The 6821-nt window shown below is 49.8% G+C and overlaps 1 protein-coding gene across 1 annotated transcript in view; it reads right to left on the reverse strand.

The window, feature by feature from the left end:
• The window catches only part of TSPAN9 (tetraspanin 9), a 245098-nt gene extending 244821 nt beyond the window's left edge, over nt 1-277 (reverse strand). The window contains exon 1 of the mRNA XM_045295905.1: nt 218-277. The gene's annotated coding sequence lies outside the window, so the exon portion shown is untranslated. The remainder of the gene's footprint in view (nt 1-217) is intronic.
• Nucleotides 278-6821: the final 6544 nt, after the last annotated feature.

Consider the following 6821-nt stretch of genomic DNA (forward strand, 5'->3'; position numbering starts at 1 on the left):
GAGAGGGCAATTCTCTCCTGGTGCCCAGAGCCCAATTTAAGGAGCTTACAAAGTCAAAGTCAAGCGCCAGAGCAGAAACACATCTAGAATACGTCAACATCTCATTCTATCCACCCCAGTACACAGTTAAAGGGCAACAGATTTCGGCTGTGGGCAGAGTTCATAACACACAGCCTTTCAGAGGCTCGGCCATACAATGGATGCAGATGACACTGACCTGTTTTCTTTGAATTTCCAGAAAACGCCTTGGCTGCTGCCGGATCACAGGATACCAGGATATTCCTGCAAGGGGGCAGGGAGAAAAACTGGGTCACCTTGTTGTGAAACCACTCTAGGGTGAATCGTGCCAGCCCCCAGTCAAGAATCCATTCATTCAACAAGTAGAGAAGGGCAGACATGGCCAAGAAATTTCAGCTCCTGTGCCAACTCCAGTCAGTTGGTGGTGGGCACCTTCTGGCTCAGAAGGAAAAACAACTATAACTGATTAGCGATGTCTGTTGTGGGCAGCTGTAAAGCAGCAGTACCTGTGCTGCCTATTTGCCGTACCTGAAATAGACCTTGGCACCCAAGGATTTCCCATTTACAACTTGGGCTACTTGACCGGAGGACAGTTCAGAGGTGTGTAAAAGCAGGTACTTTGTTGAGAGGTGAGTTTGATTCATATGCCATGCATACTTAGCTCTAGAGCCGTGGTTCTCAACCTGTGGGTCGCGACCCCTTTTGGGGTCGAACGACCCTTTCACAAGGGTTGCCTAAGGCCATCAGAAAATACTTATTTCCCATGGTCTAAGGAACCGAGACACCGCTCCTCTATCCGTCTCCAGGTGGGTGCGCCCACATGCAGATACGCCCACATAGGAGTACCCGGCATGCAGACTGCTCCCCATGCTACACCATGCTTCAAGACAAAATTTCATTGATTTGACATTAGAAAGAAATATTTCACAATATATAATGACATTGTTTTTGTGATGAATCACTATGCTTTACTGATGTTCAATATGTAACAATGAAAACACATCCTGCGTATCAGATATTTACATGACGATTCTTAACAGTGGTAAAATGACAGTTATGAAGTAGCAATGAAAATAATGTTATGGTTGGGGGTGACCACCACGTGAGGAACTGTATGAAAGGGCTGCGGCATTAGGAGGGGTGAGAACCGCTGCGCTAGAGGTCCAAAAAGAGGTCTTTTCAGCTCTACCACATTCAGAGTTACTCTTGTGGGGCAATAAAACCTTGGTTTCTCTGTGGGAAATGGCCATCGAGTGAGAAGTAAACTTGCAGCAGAAGCTGAAAGGGCAGTTAACTTGGGGTGTGAGATTAATAGACAGGAAACATTTGACTCTCTGCGGAAACATGACTCTGGAGAAAGCCAGGCTGTGTACAAATACCGCTGCGCATGCAGACGTGGGGTTCTAAAAAGTGCAAGCTTCACTTCTTGAGACCATCAAGGATGCTCACTGTGCCTACTCGGGACCGCTGGCCAGGCAGCAGCGGGCACCAAGGGAAAGAGCACTCCAGAGGCAGTTTCAGAGGGAGTCCAGGGCCTGAAGGGGCTTACAGTCTCGTTAGAGAAACCTGAGACCCGTGGAAACAAGGAGTGGCAGCCCATCTTGACTCTCCCAAGGCTCAAATTTAGCTAGCATGCCCTGCAGCCTTTCCTTCCTGCTCCCATTCAATCAATTCATACATGTTCTCAAACCTTCCAAAACGTCCCGTGTTGGTTCCATGCTCTCCATTTCTCACAGCTGCCTGGTCAGACCCCGACCATGATTTCACTCCCCATAATCCCCAAACGCAACCCCCTCCAGCCGTGTCCTCGGGCCATTGGTGGTCCCATGGGAGAAAGGTCACCTTCCATACAGAAGACCTGGCTCAAGCCCCAGCCAGTGCCCCGCATGTACAGCTACCACTCGCCGGCCGGGGAGGGGCAGTGGGGGGGAGCTGCCAGGTTGCTACGATGCTGACAGGTTTCAGGGGAGCTTCCAGACCAAGACAAGGCTAAGAAAAAAAGGTTTCGTGATCTAGTTCCAAAAATCAGCCAATGAAAATCCAATGGGTCACAGCAATTGGATGCGCAACCCATCATAGGGATGGCACCGAACTGGGTCATTTCCATTCTGTTATGCGTGGGGTCACCGTGAATCAGGGAACAACTTAGTGGCAGCTAACGAGCTGTGCTCAGACCTCCCTCTGCAGCCCCTACTGATCCACAGCCTCTTATGGTTGGCTGCTGTCCCCCCGACACCTGCGCAGACCTATGCACTGGTGCTCATTCAGTCTCTCTGGGTTGGAGGAGTAGACAGATGAAGTTCATTGGGTGGATAGTTGAAGCCTGCCACAGCACAGCCATCGTTTCCCCGTCCAGCCTCTTCTCCATTTGCTACCCTCCACATCCCACATGGTAGCCAAGCTGGACGATTCACACACCCCAACACGCCCAGAACCTGCCCTCCGGCCGCTGCTTCCTCCCGTGTGTTGAAATGCAAGCCACTCGTGAGATTCATGTCAGCCACCACCCGCTGCATGAAACGTCACTCACCCGCCAGGGTGATGTGGTCCTCTCTTGGAAAGCACATGTGGAGCCCTGGCAGTGCAGTGGTTACATACTCAGCTGCCAACCAAAAGGTCAGTGGTTCAAAACCAGCAGCAGCTCCATGGGAAAGAGATGCGGCAATCTGGGCGTTCTGGGCATCAGCATCAACAGCAACAAGCTGAATCCATAGGAGAGTCTGCGCTCATAAGCCACTCATTTCAAACTCTCAACTGTCATTTTTCAGAATCCCTTTCTCAACTCTTCCCCAGATGATCAGCTCCATGAAGACAAGGATTGTGATCAATCTTTTGTAAAAACCTGTTATCACCAGAACTTAGCACCGGCTCTTGTCCACGTGACACCTATATGAAGTGTGTGTGGAACTGCAGTAAGGATCGCTCCAGGCAGTGAAAGGCCAGGAGATTAGTTCTCACCGAGGGACAGGTAGCGGATGACCCTGCCTATCTGGAACATCTAGAAGCAGATGTACAGAGACTGTCACCGTGGGTGCGAGGGAGGTGAAGAGAGTCATTGCTTACTGGGGGGTAGTGAGCGTCAGTAAAGGAACAATTGAGAAATGAGTAATACTGATGGTTACACAACACGATGAACATCACCAATGTCACTGAACTATACATGTTAAAAAGGCTGAAATCACAAATGTTCTGTTAAATATGCATATATATATATATATACACATAGACTTTTTTTAAGGCAAGAAAGAAGTGAGACAGAAAAGGCCATACAAGTTCTAAAGAAAAAGAGATGCTTGGGGATGAATAGGCACAGAGGCTCCACAAAGCTGCTCAGCCAGGAGCAGGGTCTTCGGGGAGAAGATGGGGAGGAGCAGCCGAGGAAGGGACAACAGTGTGAGCCATGCCACAAAGACATGAGCAGCCTTGCTGGGAAGATGGGTCTGCTGGTAATGCAGGCGGATCCTGGCGGGAGGAGCGTAGCGTAGGAGAGAAGGCTAGACAGGCAGGCTAGGGCTTGACGGGAAGGATGGTGGGTGCCAGGCTAAAGCGCTTGTATTCAATCCATTCCCTCTTAGTAGAGAAGACAACCACTGCCGGCATGCGCCTTAATGATAGAAGAAACGAAGTCTTGTCCTCTCTTGTTGCAAGCATATTTGTCTAGTCTCCCCAGCTAGGTTATAAATAACAGGCACCATTTACTGTACACCTGCTGTGTATGAGGCCCTAAGCTACCATGCTTCACATACATTATCTCATTTGCTGCTTCCAGCAGCCCTGAGAGTTGGGCATTGTTATCGGCATTTTGCAAGCAGGAAGCTGAGGCTCAAAGATGTGAAGGCACTTGCCCAAGGCCTCACCCACTCGCTCATTCACCCACCAGTAGCAGTTGGCACTGGGGCCAGAGGAGTGCCGAGGAAGGAGTGCACTCCTGCCAGCTACCCCAAAGTTCTACTTAGCTAGTCTGCACCCCCTCAATTCTCTTATCAATTCCTCAATGACATGTGCCAGCTGTAACTGATGGAGACCCCAGGGGTGTCAGAACAGAACCCGGTTCCAAAGGATTTTCAATGATCTGAATTTCAGAAGTCGATCACCGGGCCTGTCTTCCAAGGTGCCTCTGAGTGGGGGGAAATGTTCAGCCTTTCAATTGCCAGCCAAGCACAAGAACTGACAGGACTTCCCAAGGACTCCATTAAGCAGGAGTAAGGGCTTAATCATGTGAATGTGTTAAGTGACCACTGTAATCATCTCCTACTGTTAACTATTTGATCTCTTTTACCTGCTCTTCCTCAGTTAGACCATGGAATTCCAGAGCTGGAAGTCTCTAGAAACAATTTAATCCTCTAACCTTCCAAGAGCCCTGGTGGCACAGTGGGTTAGTGTTGGGCTATCAGCTGCAAAGCTGGCAATTCGAAATCACCAGCTGCTCCATAGGAGAGAAAAAGAAACTCTCTACTCCCGTAAAGAGTTACAGTCTAGGAAACTCAAAGAGTTCTTTAACCCTCCAAAGCAGAGGAATTCCAGTGTGGGGCCTAGAAGATTAGGATCCAAGCCTTCGTCCCCACTGACCAAATCCTGAGGAACGGCAGGGAGGCCTCACGGCACAAGAAAAAGCATATGGCAGGAGGGGTCAGAAGCATTGTCATGCATTTTGTGACCTTAGAGAAGTTTCTTCCCCTGAGCCTCACCCTCTGCCCTGTAGGAAGGCAATTAAAAATAACACATATTTCACAAGATTATATATGGATCAAATAAGATTACATACAGCTACCATGCAGAGAAAGCACTCTGCCAATTATAAATCCCTTTATAAGCAGTGATTATTATTGCTATTAATATTAACTATCTGTTCATAGATTTAAAGGGCCCTGCTAGCAGCCCTGGTGTCAAAGTACTTTCAAGTTGGACTGTTAACGGTAAAGACAGCGATTCAAAACGACCAGCCACTCAATGGGAGAAAGACAGTAAAGAGTTATAGTCTCGGAAATTCACAGGGACAGTTCTACCCTGCCTCATAGGGCTGCTAGGAGTTGGCATAGACTTATGGCAGCGAGAGTTGGAACCAGAGACTAGGTAGCCCTGGTGGCTCAATGGTTAAGTGCTCAACTTCTAACTGAAAGGTCAACAGATTCCACACATCACTCGACCCAGGGAGAAAAACCTGATTGTCTGCTCCCATCAGAATGACAGCCTCAGCCTGGGAAACCCTGGGGCTGCAGTTCTGCTCTGTCGCAGAGGGAGGTTACCATGGTCCCAAATGACTGGAAGGCAGTGGTTTGGTTTTACCTCACTCGCTAAGGATAAAAACAAAACAACAACTCACTTCCATCGAGTCTTTGCTGACTCACTCCAACCTCTGTGGGTTTCCAAGACTGTAACTGTTGACTGGAGTAGAGAGCCCAGACTTTCTCCCTCGGAGTGGCTGGTGGTTTCGAACTGCTGACCGTCCAGATCGCAGCCCAACATGTAACCACCATTGATTCATTGAATGTAATAAACCATCCTGAGCACTTGAAGATGGTAGCCGTCAGGGAAAGGGGTGGGTGCGGCCCTACCTTCTGCCTTTTTTTCTGCCAACCTAAAATCTTGCAGGAGCAAGGTAAGAGTTTCTGCTCCTGGAAAGAGTTACATACACACTTTAGACATATTGTCAGGAGAGACCCTCAAGAAGGGCTCCTTTGATTTCACCAGAAGCCTAAAAGCCGATCAAGTCAAACCAAACAACAATGCCACTCTACTCGGGTCCACTGGGCTATGCAGGGGGCCTAGCCCATGGCAGGTTTTCAGTTGAGTGAGTGCAGACCTGAATGACCCTTCATGTCTTATCCACCCCATCCCTCCCTCGCCCTTCCCCCAGCCCAGCCCTGACCGGCCCAGCTGCGGGAGCCCTGCCAGGCACAGGCATGGAGTAGGAAGCCGGAGCAAAAGTCAGCCTCCCTGGCTGCATTCCTTAGCTAAATATAAATGATTCGAGGCGTCCATTGTTTGAAATTATCCATAATACCTCTCCTCCCCTCCCCATTACTTAGCATGACAAGCTGGCTGTACATCTTTACAGCAGAACATACATACAAAACATTCCCTGTGGCTATTTTTAGTAGAGAGAGGGAAGCAGGCCTCTGGTATATGGGATCTGAGCGAGTGAGTCTACAGGGTTTCTCCACTCTTCCAGGAAAGCTTCCTGAAGGAGGAAGTAACTAAAATGCCCCGGTGAAGAGCGTTGTCACGTCGTACAAGGTTGGTTCTCTGAATCAAAGAGAGGTAAGCCTTCCGCTGCCCCTTTCCCAGTTTGGGGCTGGAGGGAAAGTTAAGAGAGCTCAAGGGATGCTAAGCAGCTCCAGCGCTTCACACTTGCCCAAGCTCCACTGGCTTCAAGGAATGAGGGGGCCAGGGCTCCAGTTCCGATATGCACAAGTACAAACATCGATTGCCTAAAAGACGGCAGATTTGTGTTGTGGTTTGGCTGGTTGCTCCCCCCACCCCACCCCTTCTTTTCTTTTTTCTTTTTTTTGCCACAAGAAAGTTTTTTTGAGTCCCAAACTTGGGTGCCCAGATGGGCTACATCCCGGACCGTGGGGTGTGTCAAAACCTGTCACTGCGTGCCGATCTGGCAGCGGTGGCCCAGGGAGTGGTGAAGAGTACCCCAGGGTGCTGCAGGCAGTAACCCCGCCCTACTCGCAGGGCCCCCAGCCCCCTTAGGGGTGTCTAATAGACACGCTCGAGGACGCACCGTCAGGAACCTCTGCTCCAGGGATCTCCCTTTCTGCTGCAGCCTTTACTGCCCTCCCAGCCCAGCGCCGGCC

The sequence above is a fragment of the Echinops telfairi genome, unplaced genomic scaffold, assembly GCF_000313985.2.
Source record: "Echinops telfairi isolate 266 unplaced genomic scaffold, ASM31398v2 ScPeMD7_6273;HRSCAF=7185, whole genome shotgun sequence".
NCBI lineage: Eukaryota > Metazoa > Chordata > Mammalia > Afrosoricida > Tenrecidae > Echinops > Echinops telfairi.